The following is a 25098-nucleotide window of genomic DNA, read 5'->3' on the forward strand; positions in this document are numbered from 1 at the left end:
CTTCATATCTGACTGCACAATTACTCCCAGGTCTTTTTCATTTTCTACCACCTTAAGTGTAGTACCACACATTTGGTACGTTCCTCTGGGGTTACTTCTACCCATATGCAGTACCTTGCATTTGTCAAGGTTAAACTTCAGTTGCCACTTCTTAGCCCATCTGCCCAAATTATCTAGATCCTGTTGCAGTAGCACACTGCCATTACTGTCATTAATAACACTGCCAACCTCTGTATCATCTGCAAACTTCAACATTAAGCCTGATTATACCTTCATCAATATCATTAATAAATATACAAAACAACAGTGAATCCAACACCAAACCCTGTGGGACTCCACTAATAACATTAGTCCACGAAGAGCAGCACCCATTGATTACCACCCTCTTGTCTTCTCCCACTTAACCATCCTTTTATCCATTGTAGCAACTTACCCTTAATACCATTCTGCTCCAATTTGTACATGTGTCTTCCATGCACAACAGTGTCAAAAGCTTTCCTGAAATCCAAATATATGATATCAAAATTATTTTTTGCATCCAGTTCCTTTGTAACCACATCATAATATCCTATCAAATTTGTCAGACAAGACTTTCCCTTAACAAACCCATGCTGTGTCTGAATTATTGCTGCAGTCTTGTCTAGATGATCCTGCAATGCATCTTTAACCAGTGACTCCATTATTTTACACAGAACAGAAGTTAAACTAACTGGTCTAATTACTCGTGTCACCCTTCGATCATTTGCACATCCGTGGGAACCTCCCCTGAGTCCAAGGATTTGCTCATAATTATGGCTAAGGGTTTGCTTAGTTGCTTTGCTGCCTCCTATAATATAACTGGATAGATCCCATCCACCCCAGGTGCTTTTCTTATGTTTAACTTCAACAATTTCTCCTACATTTGGCTCTCAGTTATTACAAAATCATTAAGTGTTCTGCTACAATTTGATACCCTTTTGCCATTTTCCAACCTTAATAATTCCTCATGTGTGAATGTAGATACAAAATACTCATTCAGTTTGTTTGCTATCTGAGCAGGATCATCAACAGTTGAACCATCGATGTCAAGTGGACCAATCAGATTCATCCCCTTCCTTTTAGAATTTATATAAGTAAAGAAATCCTTGCTGTTTTTCTTAGCATCTTTTGCCAAGGATTTCTCGTAATCTGCCTTTGCCTGCCTAACCTCCTTTATGACCTGATTACAGACTAGCTTATATCTGCCATAGGCTTCTGAGTCGCTTGATAATTTATATGCATCCCATGCATTTTTCTTCTCTGTTACGAGTCTCATTAGTTCATTAGATAACCATTTAGGCCTAAACCTTGAACAATATTTCTTAATAGGTATGAACTTTTAGTAGCATCCACGATTAATTCCTTGAATGCTTCCCACTTAGAATTTACTGTTGGTAACATAGTCAGTTGATCCCACTGTACAGAATTTAAAAACTTTCTGAGACCACTGTACTCACCTTTACGGAAGCAAAAACCCTTTACTTTACCCCTGATGGTAATTAAATCTTTAAGTAAATCCCACAACAGTACACTGTGATCATTGCCACCTAGTGGTTTCTTTTTTGCAAATTCTTAATACACGAATGATCACTGCTCATAACCAGATCAAGAGTATTACTCTCTCTGGTTGCCTCTCAAACATGCTGCTGCAGAAAACAATCATCCAATAAATCCACAAAAGTCTGACTAGTGTGTGAGTGACCAACTCACAAGTTCCAGTCAATATCTGGGAAGTTAAAATCCCCCATTATAAGACATTCTGAATTACTAGCCCACTCTATTTCTCTGTACAATTGTTCATTGTACTCATTCGAATCATTAGGCCTATAACACACTCCTACTCTTATTTTTGTTTTTGCAGTGCTTATGTCACACCAAACTGACTCAACAGTGCACTGTTCATCTATATCAACTGGGTGCACTTCTTTTGATTTTATGTTTTTCTTAATTAACAGCATAACACCTCCTCCCTTTCTATCCCGTCTGTACACATTGTACTTCCCAAATCACCGTTCTTGTGGGCCTATATGAGAGCTTGAAGGACAGGGTGGATGCCCTCGAAGAAACTAAATTGAGGGCCCCATCAAGCTCTCAGCTGCCCACATCAACGCCAGAGCTTGCACTTGGGCATCACGTGACACAGAAGCAACCCCCAAGGCAGAATGCGCTGGTCCCGAAGGAACTAGTAGTTGTTGGTGACTCTATTGTCAGGGAAACGGGGAACATGCTTTGTAAAAAGGATAGGTGGAACAGGACCAGGGTATGTCTGCCAGGGGCAAAGGTTGATGACGTTGTAGAGCGAATATCATCTTTTAAGGGCACAAAAAGTGATATAGTTGTACACGTTGGCACTAATGATATTAAGAGTAGGAGACCGGCAGAATTACTTAACAAGTACAGGTCACTGTTGAACAAAAGCCGAGAATTAGGGTTGAATTTGAAAGTGTCTGCAATTCTGCCCAGACACGATAGGAGGGAGTATATGATGAGAGCCTTGTCGATCAATTCGGCCCTGGAAAGATTGTGCAAGGCTCAAGGGGTAGAATTTTTTTCAGCCTGGACTGTACTTGTTAACAGGAGAGATTGCTTCTACAGGGATGGGATACACTTAAATAGAAAGGGTGCAAGAATATTTGCTGATGCTATCAAGGCAGTGTTAAGTGGGTCGGATAACTGCTAGCTTGGGGGGAGACAAAGACCAATAGATTGACAGTAGCCACTGGCAGAGGTGAAAGAGATTCTTGCACTGCTTCTATTAGAATGAGCAGAAGCCTGAAAAACAAGATGCATGATATTTCAGAGACTGCTGGGAGCCATTGTGGTACAAGTAAACACATGGGTTGTGTTAGGGTAGCTAAGAATAGAAACAGGTGCAGGTATACTTGCGTGTACACTAATGCTAGGAGTTTAGTAAATAAATTTGATGAATTTGAGGTATTGCTCAAAACATGAAAGGCAGATATTGTTGGGATATCAGAGACGTGGTGTCACACAGATATAAGGGATGCAGAACTGGAATTTGGGGAGTACAACGTCTACAGAAAGGATAGACAGGAAAGGAAGGGGGGAGGGGTTATGCTATTAGTTAAGAAACACATAAAAACCAAGGAAGTGAAGCCAGTCAACATCGCTAGACAGTGCAGTGTTGAGTCAGTTTGGTGTGACATAAGCATTGGGAGATCAAAATTGAGAGTAGGAGTGTGCTATAGGCCTAATGACTCTGATGAGTATAATAAGAAACTGTACAGGGAAATAGAGTGGGCCAGTAAATCAGAGAGTCTTATAATGGGAGATTTTAATTTCCCAGATATTGACTGGAATTTGGGGGCTGGTCACTCACACACTAGCAGGGCTTTTGTGGATTTATTGGATGATTGTTTTCTACATCAGCATGTTCGGGAGGCAACTAGAGGGAGGAATACTCTTGATTTGATTATCAGCAGTGATTCTTCAAGAATCTGCAGATAAATGAACCACTAGGTGGCAGTGATCACAGTGTGCTGAAGTGGGATTTACTCAAAGAGGTAACTACCATTAGGGGTAAAGGGAAGGGTTATTGCTTCCGTAAAGGCGACTACGATGGACTGAGACAGTATTTAAATTCTATACAGTGGGACCAACTGATGATGTTACCAACAGCAAATTCAAAATGGGAAGCTACTAGGCTTTACATACCAACTAAGAAATGTTGTTCAAGGTTTAGGCCTAAATGGATGTCAGATGAACTAATGAGGCATATGGCAGAGAAGAAAAATGCATGGGATACTTACAAATTAACACATGATACAGAAGCCTATGATAGATACAAGTTGATATGCAACCAAGTTACAAAGGAGGTTAGGCAGGCGAAGGCAGATTACGAGAAATCCTTGGCAAGGGATGCAAAGAAAAACAGCAAAGAGTTCTTTACTTATGTAAACTCTAGAAGGAAGGGGATGAATCAGATTGGTCCACTTGATATTGATGGGTCAACTGTTGATGACCCTGCTCAGGTAGCTAGCAAACTAAATGAATATTTTGCATCGACATTCACACATGAGGAGTTATTCAGCGAGGGGAATGCCAGAGGTGTATTCAACTCTGGCAGTAAGGTAGAGAATCTTGTAATAACTGAGAGTAAAGTGGAGGAGAAATTGTTGAAGGTAAACACAAGAAAGGCACCTGGGGTGGATGGGATCTATCCAGTTATATTAAAGGAGGCAGCAAAGGAAGTAAGCAAACCCTTAGCCATAATTATGAGAGCTTCCTTGGACTCAGGGGAGGTACCCATAGACTGGAAATGTGCAAATGTGACCCCAGTTCACAAAGGAGGATCAAAGGCTGACACAAGTAATTATAGACCTGTGAGCTTAACTTCTGTTCCAGGAAAATTAATGGAGGCACTGGTTAAAGAAGCACTGCAGGATCATTTAGACAAGACTTCAGTTATAGCTCGGACACAGCATGGTTTTGTTAAGGGGAAGTCTTGCCTGACCAATTTGATTGGATATTATGATGCAGTCACAAAAGAACTGGATGCAGGGAATAGCTTTGATATTATATACTTGGATCTTAGAAAGGCTTTTGATACTGTTGCACATGGAAGACTGCTACACAAATTGGAGCAGTGTGACATTGGAGGCAAATTGCTGCTATGGATAAAGGGGTGGTTGAGGGGAAGAAGACAGAGAGTGGTAATCAATGGACACTGCTCATCGTGGACTAATGTTATTAGTGGAGTCCCTCAGGGCTCAGTGTTGGGTCCATTATTGTTTTCTGTATTTATAAATGATATTGATGATGGTATATCAAACTTAATGTCCAAGTTTGCAGACGATACAAAGGTTGGCAGGGTTGTCAAGGACACTATTGACACTATACTGCTGCAACAGGATCTGGAAAGGTTGAGCAGATGGGCTGAGAGGTGGCAAATGAAGTTTAACATTGACAAATGTAAAGTAATACACATGGGAAACAGGAACCCCAGAGCAACGTATCAACTCTGTGGTACTACACTGACAGTGGTAGAGAATGAAAGGGACATGGGGGTGATTGTGCAGGCAGATATGAAGTTCTCTGAGCAGTGCAGACGGGCTGCAAGAGTAGCTCATGGAGTATTGTCAACGATATACAGGAATTTTTCCAGCAGGGATAAGGAGGTGATTATTCCCTTGTATAAGGAAATGGTCAGGCCACACCTAGAGTACTGTATACAGGTCTGGAGGCCTCATTTCAAGAAGGATGTAGAGCTGCTGGAACAAGTACAGAGAAGGGCAACAAGATTAGTGAATGGAACAAAGGGGTGCTCTTACGAAGAAAGGCTTAAGTTTTGCAAATTACAGTGTCTGGAGACTAGGCACCAGCGAGGTGATCTGATAGAGGTGTATAAAGCCTTGAATGGTTTGAGCATGCTCAATGCTGATGGGATTCTTCCTCTAGCTCAGAATAATCACCTGAGAGGGCATAAATTCAAATTGAGGAAAGACAGATGTAGGATAGACGTGCGGAAATTTGCCTTTAGCCAGCGGGTGGTTGGTTGGTGGAACAGACTTCCATCCCTTGTAGTGGAGGTTGATAGCCTAAATAAGTTTAAGGCTCAGCTGGACAGGTATTTTGAACGAACAGAGGGGTGAAGTGGAAGTGGGTTTTTTTTTTTTTTTTTTGGCTGATGCTGCATAAGCTTGCTTTCTTGCATCAAATGCCTCTACTAATGCTAATGCTAATTGCAGTTCTGCATTCCTTATATCTGTGTGACACCACGTCTCTGCTATCCCAACAATATCCGCCTTTGATGTCTTGACCAACACTTCAAATTCATCAAATTTATTTACTATACTTCTAGCATTGGTATACATGCAAGCATACATGGGCAGGTACCATGTTGTTGCAATAGTGACAACCCAGTTATGAAGTGTAACTCCACAATATAAGGGATGCCTGATTGTGTGCGTGGTTTAATCTAAAAATATTTCTTGGCTAAATACCTAAGGGTATGAAGGAATTTACTTATGCATGGGTAATACACACACACACACACACCATTTCTACTACCATCCCACCCACTGATGAGAAGCCAATAAGCTTTGAAATGGTGCCACCTGGGTGGTGGTATCCATTGAGAATAAGTAACATTAGTTTTCCCCATAAGTGAAGTGTTACTTATTCAAAGTAGTGCAATACCATGGCAACTCGTTGTGAAGGTATTCACAAAATGAGATATAATCAAACGATGCATTAAAACTATCTTGGTAGTAGAAATGATGTGTGTGCATTACCCGTGCATGAGCAAATTCCTTCATACTCTTAGGCATTTAGCCAAGAAATATCTTTTATATCTTTAACTTTTTAAAAGTTATTTCAGTTGAACTGAATTAATATGTAGTGCAGAAAAAAAAAAGAAAAACAGTAATCATTTTCTTATAAACAATCACCTTTACTTGTGACCATATAGGAAAGTTACACTAGGGTGATGCAACATTTTAAAATTTAAGGCAAGATTAAAACAGACAAAACTGCAAAAGCAGCTATTTAATTCTGCACAGACACAGAAATCAGTGAAACTTGCAAAAAGATTAAAGCATTTTATTTACATTGCTATGTTCATTTCACTTCGTACCATTTTCCAAACAACTCAGAAAAATTATTGGCCATAAGATATTGACTGTCTCAAATGCATATTCAAACTAATTTGTGTATAAATTACTGTCTTTAACATTTTTTAAACAAAACTAGCAATGCAAATCACAACACAAGTACAATACTTAATTCATTATTTAAATTATATTTTTCAATTTCAATATTATCCTTTAATAATGTATTGCTGCCATAGCAGATTCTAAATTTAAAAAAAATATTATTTAAAAACTATTCTAAGGTCATTAAGTTCCCTTTCTCAAATCACTAATTTTTTATGCTTTTACACAAAAGTTGTACTTATCACAGTAAGAATGGCATAAAATGGCACAAAAAGACTTTACACTCAGGAATTATTCATTGATTGATAATAATACAAATGCCACATATATGAATGAGTGTATATATAGTACATTTTCTCATAGTAAACAAAGTTTTCTATATAACTAAAATTGTCCTAATGAAAAATTACTAAATATTTTTCATATTTAGTAATATGAAATATGTATGTCACATTATTCTGTAATGCCTATTTGATATTTTTTTCAATATCTCCAATAACAGTAAAACTTCACTAAAACTCTGGGAGACTGCCTCCTTTCTAACATATATATTTCATTTGCACAGAAAAGTGCTTTTTTTTAATCTTATATCAGAATTTAATGATACAATTCCAAACTTCTTTCAGGATGGTTTACAATCACTTTGTAAAAGTAAAATCATTTCAAAGAAAAATTTAAATTCAAATGAAAACAATAAGCATTGCTGTTGTTAGATAATACACTTACACATTCTTTAAGTGAAATTTTATCAAGCAGTGGCATCATATGCATTTTCTTACATTCCTAATAAGTCCTCAATATTATCTATAGATGAGGGAGTCATTCAGCTATAAACGTTTATGTTGAAGGAAACAACAAAGAGTGATTTTTACAGCAAACAGCACACAAGAGCATTTGGCAATATTAAAAATTATTACACTATTACATTATTGATATTTAGAGCTGCAAGTTGAAATGAAATAAAGCAGAGGAGAATAATAAATATTCAGAAAAAACTATTAAATGATAATGACGATCTTATTTATTTTGATGGAGTCAAGTATGGGCATCAAAATGTGTTGCATAACAGTTGTGAAAAGGATAGTAATTTGTTGATGAGATAGCTCGAAGATGATGCTGCTGCTAGGCATCATAAGTTAATGGAGGAAAAAATTTCAACAGCAATTCAAGGAGAAAAAAAAAATCCACAGGTGAGGCAGGAAGTGAAAGGGAAGAAATAATAAAAAGCTAAATTATATTTACTTAGAAGTTGCCATGAAACTCTCATTAAATTTGGTAATACCCTAAGAGAATGAAGGACAATGTCCTTCATTCTCTTAGGGCAATACAAGACCCTTATTCAGCAGAAAATTTCAGATTTATTCAAAAAATAAACAATATAACTGAGCAGAACCATCTCCATCTGATTAAATTTGCAGTTAATGTTTAGCAGCTTAATTAAAGTTTGTTTTAAAAAAAAATTTGTAATCTCAGTTTGAGTGAATTCTTTGTATTTGATTTTACTTGGAATAAATGTTCTCATAAAATTTTCCTTTCTTCATTATATTGTATACCGAGTTCATGCATGTTGCAGGATTGAAAATAAATTGGCTTGATTTTATAAAAGACATTCCCTAATTTGGATTACCCATTTCCACTATTAGTTTCAATTAGTGAGGTTTTACTGTATAATGAAATTCATGCACAACAATAATTATATTTTATACTAAAGTATCATTTTTGCAGAAATATACTTTGAATTTCTTCAATAATTTTAATTATTTTGTAATATATCTATCCATAGATAAATTTGAAATGACGGAGAAAATCCTGAAATATCAAGGGAGTTATCTGATGCTACTTTATAGTCTCTATAAAATGTCAGGGAAAAAAGTTTTTTGAAGTCTAAAAACTAATAAAGTATCAAAGTCAAAACAAAAATATTAATAAGGAATCTACTATTTATCAAAGATGAGTAAAGCAAACAACTTCACAATTAACAGTAATATATTTCTTAAAGGAAGCATACATAGTTAAGCTACATTAAAAGAAAAAAATGTTCCTAACTTTTACTTAACAATCCATGTAAATCAAAAGTTACCAACATAAAGAATGTAAGTAAATGGCCTCTCTTTTAACATGATCAATCAGTATCTGCAAATGATTGGTAGCCAGAGTACTGTGAAAAATAGGCTAATTTAACTATGAATACAATACTATTCTCATGATTCACTAGTAATTTTCATATCAATCAGATAGCTTACCTAGTTACAGTTAAGCAATGTTCCTTACTGCCTATTACCTACTATACCATGCTGCTTTGGATTGGAATATAAATAACTCAGGTCATGATGTACCAGTGCATTATCTGTAAATTGCATATTCTTAAAAGTCAGTTTGTGTTTTGTCAAAAAACATCTAACCCTAACTGCATTTCATAAATAAAAATAATTAAACTAATACAACTGCTGTTTGAATGCCTAATGTGAAATGCAGAACATTAGAACCAATCCACTGTCATAAAAAGTATACAGTAAAATGTTAGGAGTCTAATTACCATAACAGGAAAATTATTAGCACTCTTGAAATCTGGCTGTCCTGAAGTATAAACAAACTTGGCTTTCTGTGGATGGGCAGAAATGAAATTATTCATAGTAGCTAGTGCAGGCTAACAAGTTATAACTGTAAAGGAATTTGACTATAAAAAATGCCACAGTTCAACTAAAACAGAAGTAATGACTTTTGAATAGCAAAATACTTAGAGCATCAATATCAAAGTATCAGCACCAAATCCTTCCCCCCCCCTCTTTCTCCTACTTTTTCACATAAATTATGACTAGCAATTTATTTCTGTTTTGTCAGAATGGAATTAATGTAGTTCTTGCAAAACTGAATATTTTAATATGACATGTTTTTATGGAAAAGTAAATCAGCCAATGTCTAATGTAGCACTTGTGAACAATTAAACAAATGCTATCAGCAATGTAAACAAACTGCATGATTACACAACAACATAAATGGAAACAATATATCTTCAATCTGTTGGCACGCACGAATTTCATAAATTTGGCTTATGCATTACTGATTAGAGATGAAGTTTAATTTAATTGTATTTCAAAACAATAAATTTCATACCAGCAAAATTTTATATCACATGAAGTAGATGGAGAGCTTTGAAAAGGAAGCCCAACCCCCAACTGGTTACATCCTTCACATACACCACTGATTGCTATGCTGCATTAAAAATTACAAATACAGAATTAATTAAATGTAAATAACAAAAACTGAACTATTATTATCAAGTGAATTTTACTCTGTAAAATATATTACATTAAATAAAATATTTTACTCCTATGTAGCAGAACTAAAATTAAGTAATATATTGAAACTGTGACACAACAGAACTACTTAATAATTGGCAAATATTCTGAGTTCCATATCTTTATCCTGTGTCTTCATGCCTACGAATTGAGATAATAACGAAACCAAAATTACGCAAAGATCAGGAGAACAGAAGAACGTGGCATTGTGCACCTCCAGATTTATCCTCTTAAGTGATCAGTATGCATTTCTGCTTGCAAATATTTGAATTTAAGCTATAGTTTATTTTTTATATTTTTTTAAAGAATAATGTAATCTTTAAAACCCAGTTTAATTTAAACATTTTTATATAGTCAATGGACTGCATAAGGTTAGTAACTGAGGACTGAGAAAGTGAGCATCAAAAAAGGGTATTGCCGATCCGTAAGTCTTCAATAGCACTGATGGAATCCACCACTATCCAATATTTTTTAGTTATATACCTATATATATGGATCAACTGTCTTGATTTATCATTAGTAATGCTATTTAGTTTATTAAATATACAATTTTCTGTTAAACAAAACAAAACAAAAAAAAGAGAGCTGAACTTGCAGAAGGATGGAAGACAAATACTAACTTTCCCTTTCCAACTGCCATTTAAGTTCCTTTATCAAAAGTTTGAAAGCATTTCTGCTTGCAATGATCAACTTGAAGGGTAAATCTACTTATTAAGTAAGTTTAACTTACTTAATATAATAAAGATCAAGATAAATAAAATTATGCAATAAAATTGTCTTGATAACAATAGTTCATATGGTTCAATGAATGTTATCCACAACCATATAATGTTCTCTTAACATAGATATCTTGATAGTTTTCAGGAAACTGAGCTCCAATGCATTGTCCCACGTGTCCTTTTTATAACACAAACCACTGTGTTAGTCTTAGTCAATTAAATCAGCTTACTTAATCCACAGGGAATAAGAAATTCATGTATGGTGGTTCTAGCCTTCATCAAATCTAAATTTAACAATAATAAAATTGCTTGTGACAACCAATTGAACTTTATTAAAATAAATATACAAAAACAGGTTAAGAGTAAAAATAATATAATAAAAGACATATAGGATAAAATAAGTTAAAATCGCAAAATATAAATGTGAGATGTTCAAGAGTTGACAAAGAGGTGCCCTGGCCTTGAAAGCTATTCACTGTTTTGTGAATAGCTTTCAAGGCCGGGGCACCTCTTTGTTTTTATTCTGTATTCAGTTTACTCAAGTAATTTTATTATTGATATGATCTCCAAAGCACAAGGCTTTTTTTTTTTTTTTTTTCAAGTTTCATATTTGGTGTCAGTGGCCTTGATCCATATGGCAGTGTTAATAAATAGCATCTCCAACCATTTCCCATAACAAAATCACAGAGCAGCTCCAAATGAGCTATGCACTTAATATGTTAATTATCCAGCATTTTACTGTGCTACTGCACCCTTGTCTAAATTACTGTTATATGACTTAGCAGGCTTATATCTATGAAATACACATTGGAGATTAACAGATTGCACAAAAATGAAACATTGGCCACAAGGCAAATTTTTACTGATGTCAGCAGTAGCACTATGCATGTGTGAAATGTCAGCTCAATGAATGGACAGATCATTACAATGTTCTGCAGTTCTGTCATAGAAAAAGGTGGTGGTGGTGGTGAGGGAACACTGTTTAGCAAGCATGACTATCTTACTAACAAACAGGGGTTGAAGCACATACTAGTCCATCCATATTTATTCTTTATTACAAATTTCATAAAAAAACAGGTAAAAATGACAGCTTTTTATAACTCATTAGCATTAGTAGAGGCATATGATGCAAGAAAGCAAGCTTATTCAGCATCAGCCAAAAAAAAAAAAAAAAAGAAAAAAAAACCTGCATTCATAATGCAGGATAACTCATTTGTCAATAATTCATACTTGTATTACAATGAAAATAAGTTTTTAAAATAAAACTGAATAAATAAATATATTTACAAACAGCTTACATCTCAATGTTTTGAAATGGATGCTATTTCCCAACCATCATTTGGATGAATGATAAATTTATATTAAAAGCACAAGGGCAAAGGGAAAAAAGGCATCTAACACTGTCCCACAACCAGATATAATAGATTGAATAATGCTACATATATATAAAGTTATGTAACAGTTGTGGCTGAACACAGGTAATTATAAATTTTGCATGTATATAATATATACCTTAATGAACTATCATTAATAAAGCATCCTTAAACACTGAAATTAAATCATGAAAATAAAATAAAAACCATTTCAATCACCATTAACCTAAACATCCTTTCTGGCTAGTGATATCTTTAACAGAAAGGATAAACTTCACTGTATTTATTACGATATTTCTTCCCCATTCTTCTTAATTTTCTGAAACAGCTTTAATGATGACATCTTCATTTGCTTCTCCTTATTTAATAGTAAAATTCTGTGTGACTTTAAAAACCATTCAGATGAATACCACAAGATGGCTTTCTCTCTGTTTTGCATTTCTTTACCCCCACCGACCCCATGAACAACCAGTCTCTTGCCACCAAAGCTGATATTCTGAAATTCTAGTTAAGTTCACCTCATCATTCTGTAATTTTTTTCCTTTTCCCCATTAAAATGAATTCATTGTATACTGATCCTTTTCTCATATATGATCAGCTGAGCAACCACAAATCTAAATCAATATTTGTGAAAATTTGTAAGCAGATTTACTGAAGTAATATTGCCACAACAGACAACTGATAAACATAAAAAAAAATTTATTAAAACAAAATAGAATGCGTTAAAAAATTAAAATTAAGACAGGCCTGACGTAGCCGAGTGGTCAGGAGTGCGAGTGCAGTAGCACATGCTCTTTGAGTGGACCAGGGTTCAAGCCCGTGACTGCTAAATAAAATTAACATTTGTATTGAGAACAAATTACAAATAAAAACATTACAATACAAAGTTAAAAAGTATAAAATAAAACATACAAGGTAAGTAGCTTTCGAGGCAAAGAGCCTCTTTGTCAACTTACTGAAGCTGAACCCCAGGGGCTCACATCTGGTGAGTATGGGCTTGGCACAACTAGGGTCCTGAGCTGGATATCACCATTCTTCTCTTTCTTGGTAATTCCTTTCTACTTTTCTCTTTTTCTTTCTCTCTCAAGGTAACTTGGAAATTTATTTTTTGACTGGTGCAGCATAAGCCTGTCTTCCTTGCACTATATGGCTAATAATAAGCCTACAACAGCAAGTCAATATAATACAGAGAGGTAGCCTTGTGCGTGTGTGCGTGCGTGCATGCATGCAGATACCTAGCTGTGGCCCATGCCTGGTTAAAGAAATTAAGGAAGGAAATAATGGAAGAGGATAATAACTGTCAGACTCAGCATTGTTGTAGTGACACACATTAGATTAATTATTAGGTCGCCACCTCAGCACACTGCAAAATAATGGCCTCCATAATAGGATGTATGTGGATTCCAGCATTACAATTGATGGTGGAACCTGCCACAGCTATATGGAGAACCTCTAACCACGATAGACGGCAAGAATTATTAGTCTGATCCATTATTTCAATGTTGGGTCAGGGATTATAGTTGGAATGCTACTCACACCAGTGCTCTGAGATGGCTGAGTTGGCAAAATCAGCATGAATAATAGTCCCTCATGCTCATTAATATGATCTCCTAATCTGCACACGTTCTGACTAATATAACACACCCACAATCCGGGCAAGTAATACGATTTTTGCATGATGCAAAAGTAGAATAGTCGTTTAATCTTGGATAAAATTGATTGCAGTATCCTGCCAAGGAGCTGCACACAACCGATATGGTATTGACACAACACTGCCAATACCCAATGACACACCTGGATAGTGGGCAGTGGCAACCAGATTGTTACCCTAATTAACACAGACCCATTGTCAAATATCCAGAATCTATCCAGAACTGGAGGGGGGGGTAACCACAATTAAATAAGTCAGTCCTGATTCTGACAAACTCTGGATTTGTCAATGAGTTTAACAAATTCATTTGACTAATTGACAAACAGACAATGGGTCTCTTTTTAGTGTTGTCAGTTGAAACAATATTGTTTTAGTATGCTTAATCCGATGCTCAAGGCTCTTTCCATAATTGTAAGAAAATTTTTCACTGACCTGCATAAATGCCATACTGGGAATTTTATTTAATGATTATGTATCTATTATTTGACTTGTGCAAATGCTGTATTTAAATAGGTTTGATATCATACTTTCTCTCTCTCTCTCTCTCTCTAATAAATAGGAGGGAAACTTTCCCATGGGAAACAAAATTTTTAAATGAACTAGATGATTACTATTTGTACCAACACGTTAGAGAAAATACTAGCGGTAAGAATATTCTTGACCTCATCATTACTCATAAATCACGTGACATCATTGGGCTTAAAGTACAGGAACCACTGGCAGGTAGTAATCACACAATCATTAGTTGAAAGATGTTGCAGCAGTTAAAGGTTAAGATATGGGTTTTAATTTCAGAATAAGGGAATAATGCCTTAAGAATAACTGCTATAGCAGTTTAAGGTGCTACACAGCATCTATTAATTGGGTAGACTGCGCAAGGAGGATGCCAGGATGGATGAATACAGAGCTGTCCAGTCTAACAGAGCAGAAAAAGATAAATTGGGAAAGTTACAGAGCAATGAAAAGTACTGAAACCTACAGCAGCAACAAGTTGATCTGTAACAGTATCATAGATAAGGTTAAGGAGACCAACACTGAGTATGAAAAAGCACTGGCTAAGAGAGCAAAGAAACCCCAGGGGCTCACATCTGGTGGGTATGGGCTTGGCACACCCAGGGTCCTGAGATGGATATCATTATTCTCTCTCTCTCTCTCTCTCTCTCTCTCTCTCTCTCTGGGTAACTTGAGAATTTCTTTGGCTGGTGCAGCATAAGTCTCAGGCTTCCTTGCACCATATGGCTAATAATAATGAGGCCAAGGAGTTATTCATGTATGTGAATACAAAGAAAAAAAATTGGATAGTAGCCCTTGTGTACCAGCTGTGTGAAAGTCTCAGATAACCCAGCTGATGAACTGAATAGATACTTTACATCAGCCTTTACTAATGAAAGATCCTTTATGCTGAAAAGAGGCTATACTAGTGATGCTGAGCCATATTGAAATTTGTGATTTCAAACTAGCAGATGACTGTTTATTAGAAATACTTTTGAGCCTAAAGATAAGTAAGGCTCCTGGACTTAATGGCATATATCCAGTAATTTTGCACATGCCTGTCAGAGATTATATTGAACCATTGAGGTTAATTATGAGGACATCTTTGGACTTGGGAGAGATTCCTTTGGATTGGATTAGTGCTAACATATCAACAATACACTAAGGCAACTGCGAATGAAGTTGTTAATTACAGACAAGTTGGTCTGAATTCAACTGTAGAGAAAATCTTAGAGGCACTGATTAAGAGTGCAATACAGGGATATTTAGATAGAAATGGCATTCTGAAGGCCAACAACATGGTTTTGTTAAGGGAAAATCATAGTTAACTAATCTGGTAAGCTATTTTGACACAGTTGCTCATGGGCTAGATGCAGAAAGAATTTTGACAATTCTTTGGATTTTAGTACAGGTAACCCTCATATAACATGGTAGTTAGGTTCCTATAAAATCTTGTGTAGTGCAAAACCATGTTATATGATACTAAGAACCATTAATTTTGTTAAATTTTTGGAACACAAAAATTTAACAAAAATAGACCATTTTTTATAACTATCAGAAACTTGATTTTTATTAAAAATAGTAATAACTGAACAAACGTCTTACAAACTGTGATACATATATGTCAGATAATGTATATTCATTTAATTTTCTTCCTCTTCACTGCTGCTAAGCACAATCAAATGAGAACGTTTGATTTCCTCGTTCACAATCAAACGAGAACGTTTGATACTCTGTTGCAGAATATCTTCACCTTCTGAACTTTCTTCTGCAGCATCTAGCTTTTGTGTATCTTCTGATCTAAAATCAGTAATCTGGGTTTGTTTGCTTTTGCATGATAGGTCTTTGCAATTTCATGGTATTGAAGCTAAGCATTTTTAAAGCTCCCTTTTGAACTTCATGCTCCTTTCAGTTGAAGGATCTGCATTCAAAAAATAAGATTCTAATTGCTCAGCTAAGTTTATGCCTTCCTGAATGTTTTGTAGTGTAAAATTTATAACTTCATAATTTTCATCTGCACTATCATCCTCTGAATTGAATTGGTTTACCTCTGATGCCATTTCCACCGGTCTCTTTTTCTACCAGTAATTCTTGAACATCTTCAGTAGTCACATATCGTCAAAACTTTTAACGATATTATTATTAGCTATATGGTGTAAGGAAGCCTGAGGCTTATGCTGCACCAGCTAAAAAAAAAAAATTCTGAATTACCCTGAGAGAGAGAAAGAGAGAGAGAGAATAAGAGTCAGAAGTACAAGGGAATCACCAAGAAATAGAAGAATGATGATATCCAGCTCAGGACCCTAGGTGTGCCAAGCCCATACTCACCAGATGTGAGCCCCTGGGGTGACTACTGAAGAGGGGAAGGTTTTGATTCATAACCTTCCAGGGCTCCTCCGTAGCCAGGTGGGAAGGAGCAGCAGTGCTTAGCACATGCTTCTTGATTAGACCGGGGTTCAAGCCCATCACCACCTAATGCAGAGGATGCGGAAAGGTCAGGGAATGACCACCGCATATTCCCGGAGCAATATGGCCTTAGTTGCTAATGCTCCTAAAAACCAAATAACAACATAACCTTCCCCTCTTACCAAGTTCTACTATCACACCGATTCCATTTTCTGCCGGTACGACCATATTTGTAAGAACAAAGTTTAGTAATGTATACCTGGAAAAATTTATAAACAATCAAATAAAAACCAAAATAACCTTACCTTAAAAGTCACGAACTGCACGCTTCGAAGTTACATTTTTTATTGTCTCAAACAAGCACAAGTTCAATAGCACAAAACCTAACACGGGGATTTCCAAATATTTTTTTCTTTTTTTTTTTTTTTGCATGGTGGCTAGCGAGTCAACAGCAGGAATTCACCAAAAAGAATGGAAATATCGAAAAATTACATCCAACATAACGACACAGTTCCCCTCCCCTACAAATGCTCAAAAATAGTGTTTTGGAAAGTTTGCCACAATTCTCTAATCGTGCTATATAAGTACAGTGCGAGGATTGCCTCAATTTATCATTTGTGTTAAAGCAAAACTCTGCTGTAGAAGTACCGTGTTATATGGGGGTTGCCTGTATTTTATTAATAGTGGCAAATAATGTAAGAAAAAAAGCTTATAAAGCATCAGCCAAAAAAAAAAAAAAAAAAAACTACACATTTCACCTATCCATACCCTCCAAGAATTTCTCTAGTTCTGCCATTTCTCAGCCCATCAACCTAATTTTCCTAGATGTTGCAATAGTTAACCCTAATCACTGTCATTAACCACACTGCTGACCTTTGTCATCTGAAAAATTAAGCCTGATATACCTTCATCATTAATAAATATTGAAAACAATATGAGCCCAGCAGTGAACCTTGGGAAACTGCACAAATAACATTAGTCCACAAAGAACAGTGCCCATTGATAATGACTCAGTCTTCTCCCACTCAACATCCCTTTATACATAGCCTTGCCCTTTATGCCACATTGCTTTTAGCAAAGGCATTTTACTTAGACCTCCACGAGATGTTACTGTATAAGCTGAAACTTGTCTTATAATGAGGGATTTTAACTTCCCAGATATTAACTGGAACTTGTGGTTGTCACTCACACACTAGCAAGGCTTTTCTGGATTTATTGGATGGGTGTTTTCTGCAGCAGCATGTTCCAGGGGCAACCAGAGGGAGTAATACTCTTGATCTGATTATCATTAGTGATTCTTCATGCATTATGAATCTGCAAATAGAGGAATCACTAGGTGGCAGTGATTACAGTGTGCTGATGTGTGATTTACTCAAAGATGTAACTACCATCGGGGGTAAAGGTTTTTGCTTTCATAAAGGTTAAAGGCCTAAGACAGTCTTTAAATTCTATACAGTGGGACCAACAGCAAATTCTAAATGGGAAGGATTCAAAGAATTCATATTGGAAGCTACTAGGCTTTTCATACCAACTAAGAAATATTGTTCAAGGTTTAGGCCAAAATGAATGTCAGATGAACTAATGAGACTCGGGGCAGAGAAGAAAAATGCATATAAATTATCAGGTGACACAGAAGCTTATGGTAGATATAAGCTGGTTTGTATTCAAGTTAGAAAGGATGTTAGGCAGGCAAAGGTAGATTACGAGAAATCTTTCGCAGAGAATGCAAAGAAAAACAGCAGAGGGTTCTTTACTTATGTAAACTCTAGAGGGAAGGGGATGAATCAGATTGGTCCACTTGATAGATTGGTCCATTCGATGGTTTTAATATTGATGATTTTGCTCCGGTAGTTACAAACAATGAATGTTTTGCATCTACACTTGAGGAACTATTCATGGAGGGGATTTGCCAGAAGTTTATAAAACTCTACCACGGAGCTAAATGATTTTTTAATAATTGAAATTAAAGTGGAGGAGAAATTGTTGAACTTAAACATAAGAAAGGCACCTGGGGTGGATGGGATCCATTCAGTTATATTAAGGGAGGTAGCAAAGGAAGTAAGCAACCTCATAGCTATAATTATGAGAGTTTCCTTGGACTCAGGGGAGGTGCCCCTGGACTGCAGGTTTGCAAATGTGATCCCAATTCACAAAGGAGGATCAAAGGGTGGGAGTAATTACAGACCTGTTAGTTTAACTTCTGTTCAGGGGAAATTAATGGAGTCACTGGTTAAAGATGCATTGCAGGATCATCTAGACAAGACTGCAGCAATAATTCAGACACAGCATGGGTTTGTTAAGGGAAAGTCTTGTCTGACAAATTTGATAGGATATTATGATGTGGTTACAAAGGAACTGGATGCAAAAAATAATTTTTAAATCATATACAGTCAGTCCTCATGTGTTGTTTGTTATTTGATTTTTAGGAGCATTAGCAACTAAGACCATATTGGTCCGGGATATGCGGTGGTCATTCCCTGACCTTTCCACATCCTCCATATTTGGTGGTGACGGGCTCGAATCCTGGTCTAGTCCTCGTATAGCACGATAGTTGTGTTCCTAGAAACCCTCGTACAATGCAAAATCGTGCAATATAAACAACAACCCCTATGGGAAAAATAGGGTTAGGTGCCGACGACCCAAGACTGAACACACATTTGTAATCAAAACATTACCACACACAATAAATAATCGTAATAAAGGAGATGAATCTGATTGGTCCACTTGACATCGATGGTTCGACTGTTGATGATCCTGCTCAGATAGCAAACACACTGAATGAGTATTTTGCATCTACATTCACACGTGAAGAATCATTAAGGTTTGAAAATGGCAGAAGGTTATCAAATTGTAGCAGGATACTTAATGATTTTGTAATAACTGAGAGCAAAGTGGAAGAGAAATTGTTGAAGTTAAACGTAAGAAAAGCACCTGGGGTGGATGGGATCTATCCAGTTATATTAAAGGAGGCGGCTAAGCAACTAAGCAAACCGTTAGCTATAATTATGAGAGAATCCTTGGACTCAGGGGAGGTTCCCACAGACTGGAGATGTGCAAATGTATCCCAATTCACAAAGAGGGATCGAAGGGTGACACAGGTAATTACAGACCAGTTAGTTTAACTTCTATTCGGGGGAAAATTATGGAGTCGCTGGTTAAAGATGCATTGCAGGATCATCTAGACAAGACTGCAGCAATAATTCAGACACAGCATGGGTTTGTTAAGGGAAAGTCTTGTCTGACAAATTTGATAGGATATTATGATGTGGTTACAAAGGAACTGGATGCAAAAAATAATTTTGATATCATATATTTGGATTTCAGGAAAGCTTTTGACACTGTTGCGCATGGAAGACTATTGTACAAATTGGAGCAGAATGGCATTAAGGGTAAGTTGCTACAATGGATAAAAGGATGGTTAAGTGGGAGACGACAGAGGGTAGTAATCAATGGGTGCTGCTCTTCTTGAACTAATGTTATTAGTGGAGTCCCACAGGGTTCGGTGTTGGGTCCACTGTTGTTTTGTATATTTATCAATGATATTGATGAAGGTATATCAGGCTTAGTGTCGAAGTTTGCAGATGATACAAAGGTTGGCAGGGTTGTTAATGACAGTAATGGCAGTGTGCTACTGCAATAGGATCTAGATAATTTGGGCAGATGGGCTAAGAAGTGGAAACTGAAGTTTAACCTTGACAAATGCAAAGTACTGCATATGGGTAGAAGTAACCCCAGAGAAACGTACCAACTGTGTGGTACTACACTTAAGGTGGTAGAAAATTAAAAAGACCTGGGAGTAATTGTTCAGGCAGATATGAAGTTTTCTGAGCACTGCAGACAGGCTGCCAGGGCAGGTCATGGGGTTTTGTCAATGATAAATAGGAATTTTGCTAGCAGGGAAAAGGAGGTGATTATCCCTCTGTATAAGGCAATGGTCAGGCCACGCCTTGAGTACTGCGTACAGGTCTGGAGGCCTCATTTTAGAAAGGATGTAGATTTACTTGAGCGTGTACAGAGAAGGGCAACAAGATTGGTGAGGGGAATGAAGGGATCCTCTTATCAAGAGAGGCTTAAGTTCTGCAAATTGCAGTGGCTAGAGACTAGGCACCTGCGCGGTGATTTGATTGAGGTGTATAAGGCCTTGAATGGGTTCAGCACGCTGAATTCTGATGGGATCCTTCCACTTGTTCAGATTACGAACCTAAGGGGGCATAAATTCAAATTAAGAAAAGACAGATGTAGATTGGATGTGTGGAAATTTGCCTTTAGCCAGCGGATGGTTAATTGCTGGAACAAACTTCCATCTGTCGTTGTGGAAGTTGATAGGTTGAATAAATTTAAGGAGGAACTGGACAGGCATTTGGAGGGAATGGTGCGATTTTTTTTTTTTTTGGGCTGATGCTGCATAAGCTCATACATTTGCTTTCTTGCATCACATGCCACTACTACTACTTACGTATTTTATTACGACTATTACGTAATAAAATATTGCTAATGCTTTTGCTTCTATCGTAAGCAAACTTGTTTTTTGTTTGATTTTCTATCCAAACAGATGACAGCCGTTCCATCTCTTCCAATTCTTTGTCTTAATCTTAATGGATTTTAATTACACTTTGAGTTGTTCCTGCTATGAAAGTTGTTTTTATTTTCTCTGCATTCTTTGTAATTCTCAGCATTGCCTCATTTAGGTCTGTAGCACATGCAATATCACATGGTCTTTCATTTCGCTCAAAGCGTTTCACAATTTCATATTTTTTCTCTATCGACAGAGGCAGACTGGCCATAAGCCTTACCGGGGAAACCCAGGTGGGCCAGTGTGATTTTGGCCATAAACCATAGTATGAGGCCACTATAAATTTTCCCGGGTAAGAATTTTTGACCCAGTCCCCGCCTCTGTTTATCAATATTGCTTTTCTTTTTCTCTCTCAATCTGCAGTATCTTCACCAGGACACTTTCTTTTCACACCTTTCAAGTATTTTACTCATTTTTAGGGAAAAAAGCACAATTACAAAACGAGGAGGCATGCTTGATACACATAAACAAAGCTGTGTGCACAGCAACTGAATAAACACCGTAAAGGCAGAGATACACTATTAACACCTCACATTTTACTAAAGCACATTTCTAGGGGTTACTACCATAAAACAATAAAAACAATTTCCAGTTGCGTTTCTGCTAGTGGAATCTGTCATAAACTGGTAGTAAATTCGATCTAATTGCATTTGCGATTATACCGATAGCTGGAATTGTGTTGGTTTTTACGTTATCATGGTGAAATGTGTTTCCCCTTCACTGATATAAAAAACAAATACATTTTCAGAATCTTCTCTTCATTCCTATCGTGTTGCGTTCAGTTGGGGTGATTCTGTGTTCGACTGCCATTTCTTGTAAACACAAAGGCGAATCGTGCATAAGTGAATTCGGTTCGTGTTATATAAGATATCGTTCCCCTATAAATCATGTATGATCGAATTCGTGTAGTGTAAACACGTGTTATACAAGAACTGACTGTACTTGGATTTTAGGAAAGCTTTTCATACTGTTGCACATGGAAGACTATTGTACAAATTGAAGAGGTAAAACATTAAGGGTAAGTTGCTACAATGGATAAAGGGATGGTTGAGTGGGAGACGACAGAGAGTGGTAAGCAACGGACACTGATCTTCATGAAGAAATGTTATTAGTGGAGTCCCTCAGGGTTCAGTTCATTGTTTTCAGGCTTCTTGTCCAAGTTTGCAGACAATACGAAGGTTGGGAGGGTTGTTAATGATAGTACACTATTGAAACAGGATCTAGAAAAGTTGAGCATACAGGATGAGAGGTGGCAACTGAAGTTTAACACTGACATATGTAAAGTACTGCATATGGTAGCAGTAACCGCAGAGTAATGTATCACCCGTGTGGTACTACACTCCAGGTGGTACAGAATGAAAAGGACCTGGGGGTAATTGTGCAGTCAGAAGTTTTCTGAACAGTGCAGACAGTCTACAAGAGCAGCTCATGGTGTCTTGTGAATGATATACAGGAATTTATCTAGCAGGGATAAGGTGATCATCCCCTTGTATAAGGCAATGGTCAGGCCGCACTTGACAATTATAGGGCTGACCTGAACCTGACCATGTATACAGGTCTGGAGGCCTCATTTTAGGAGGGATGTAGAGCTGCTGGAACGAGTCCAGAGAAAGGCAACTAGATTGGTGAATGAAACAAGGGGTTGCTCTTACGAAGAAAGGCTTAAGTTCTGCAAAATGCAGTGTCTGGAGACTAGGCACCTGCAAGGTGATCTGATTGAGGTGTATAAGGCCTTGAATGGTTTGAGCAAGCTCAATGGCATGCTAATGGGATTCTTCTTGTCCAGATTAATTGCCTGAGGGGACATAAATTCAAATTGAGGAAATACAGTTGTAGAATAGATGTGTGGAAATTTGCCTTTAGCCACAGTTGATGGTTGATTGTTGGAACAAACTTCCATCTGTCATTGTAGAAGTTGACAGCTTAAATAAATTCAAGGCAGAACTAGACAAATATTTGGAGTGAATGGATGGGTGAAATGGAAAAGTTTTTTTTTTTTTTTTTTTTTTTTTTGCTGTGTAAGCTTTCTTTCTTGCATCATATGCCTCTACTAATGCTAATATGTTGGGATTATTAGAAAGATTCTAAGATGGATTGCAGGATAGAAAGACAACAGTTGTGAATAACAGATATTCTTTAGACTGGTGGGGTTCTCCAAGAATCAGTTCTTGGACCACTGCTGTTTGTTTATTTTCATAAACGACATTGAAGACGGGATAAAGAGTGTGATGTCAAAATTTGCAGACAACAAAAATTGGGAGAGTCAATGATTGATGCAAAGCAACCCTACTTCAGGATGACTTGAACAGGCTTCTAGAATGGTCAGAAAATTAGGTGTTTTTTAAGGCAGCAAAATACAAGGTCTTTGGAACTGGCAACCCAAAAATTAACTTATACACTTTATATACTTTTACTCCACCTATATTGGATAGGTGGAGTAAAATTAAAAACAGCAAAAGAAAAAAGGGATCTAGGAGTTATGACATAGGCAGATATGAAGTTTTCTGAGCAATGTAAACATGTGGCCAGGAAAGCCCATGGTTGTCCTGTTGATGATTTATCAAACAATATCCTGTGGAGACAGGGAGTCATAATCCTACTATATAAGGCAATTGTAAGACTACATTTGGAATACTGTATCCAAGTACAGAGACTTCATCCAAAAAAAATGCATAGAGTTTCTTGAAAATGTCCAAAGAAGGGATCCTGCACCGTGAGATTGCCAAAAGGGTGATCTTATGAGGAAGGACTTCAATTATGTGGGCTACAGAACTTAACAACCAGGAATCTTAGAGGGGACCAGATTGAGGTTTGTAAGGCTCTGAGAGGGATTAGTAAAATGAATGAAGGCAGAATTTTTACTGTTATAAAGAATTCAAGATTAGGGGCCATAAATACAAATTACAAGGGAAAAGGTTTAGACTAGATTGCAGGAAGTTTTCTTTTAGCCAGCAAGTTGTTGATTACTGGAACAAGTTGTTTTTGCAGGTAGTTAAGGCTGGCAGTTTGAATAAATTCAAGAGGTCAACTGACTGAATAGTTAACTACACGAGGAGGGAAGTTCATAATTTGTATCCCCCCCCCCAATCAGTTTTTTTTTTTTTTTTTGGCACATCGGCTTCTGTGGCCATAATGCACCTCCCAAGGTTTTTGCAGTACTTTGATCCAAGCCCGAGGCGGGATTCGAACCCGCGACCTTTGGGTTGCTAGGCAGGCACTTTACCCACCCGGCTAGCCCGGTCGGCCCCCAGTCAGTGCAGCAAAAGCTTGTGGCTTCCTTGCACTATAAATAATACTCATCAGCTGCACTATACATCCATATGCAGGAGTGTAATAGTAAATACAAGAGAGTCAATGTTAAAGGATATGTTTATTTATATATATATCAAACAAAAAATAATTGCATTAACATTGTATAGTACTAATATACTACATATACAATTGGTATACTGTATGTACACTGCAAAAAAAAAAAAAGGCATCATTAATTTACTGTATGAATGCAATATTATTTAAATGATATACTGTAGTGTGTAAAATGTGCGTGTTTATTTCATAATTTGGAATTATTCAGGTAATATACATATGCATTGATTTATCTTTAGTCCTCATATACAATTTTCATACCTAAGAATGCCACACAGTTACTAAATGTTTATTAATATAGCAGATACACACAAAATTTATAATTAATTCCAGTTATGTCATAAAATGGTAATAAAAGGCAAAAACTTTCCTCGTATCATTATAACAGCTTCATTTAATTTACTTGTTTGTCTATAACCTATGTCATACATAGTGTACATTTAGTACTGTTCATTACTACCGTTTATCTTTGTAGTACGTCAGATGCATGTTCATTTTCTTATATAAATTGTTCATTTAATATAAAT

At 36.6% G+C, this 25098-nt stretch overlaps 2 protein-coding genes across 2 annotated transcripts in view; both read right to left on the reverse strand.

Moving 5' to 3' along the window:
- Positions 1 to 25098, reverse strand: part of LOC150087157 (uncharacterized) — an 86683-nt gene that overhangs the window by 53406 nt on the left and 8179 nt on the right. The window lies entirely within an intron of this gene.
- LOC150087158 (RNA-binding protein Ro60) overlaps positions 10885 to 25098 on the reverse strand; it is a 164579-nt gene continuing 150365 nt past the window's right edge. Inside the window, exon 8 of the transcript XR_016546902.1 lies at positions 10885 to 10994. The gene's annotated coding sequence lies outside the window, so the exon portion shown is untranslated. The remainder of the gene's footprint in view (positions 10995 to 25098) is intronic.

The sequence above is a fragment of the Mastigoproctus giganteus genome, chromosome 4, assembly GCF_048544385.1.
Source record: "Mastigoproctus giganteus isolate SK-2022 chromosome 4, ASM4854438v1, whole genome shotgun sequence".
NCBI classification, from domain to species: Eukaryota; Metazoa; Arthropoda; class Arachnida; order Uropygi; family Thelyphonidae; genus Mastigoproctus; species Mastigoproctus giganteus.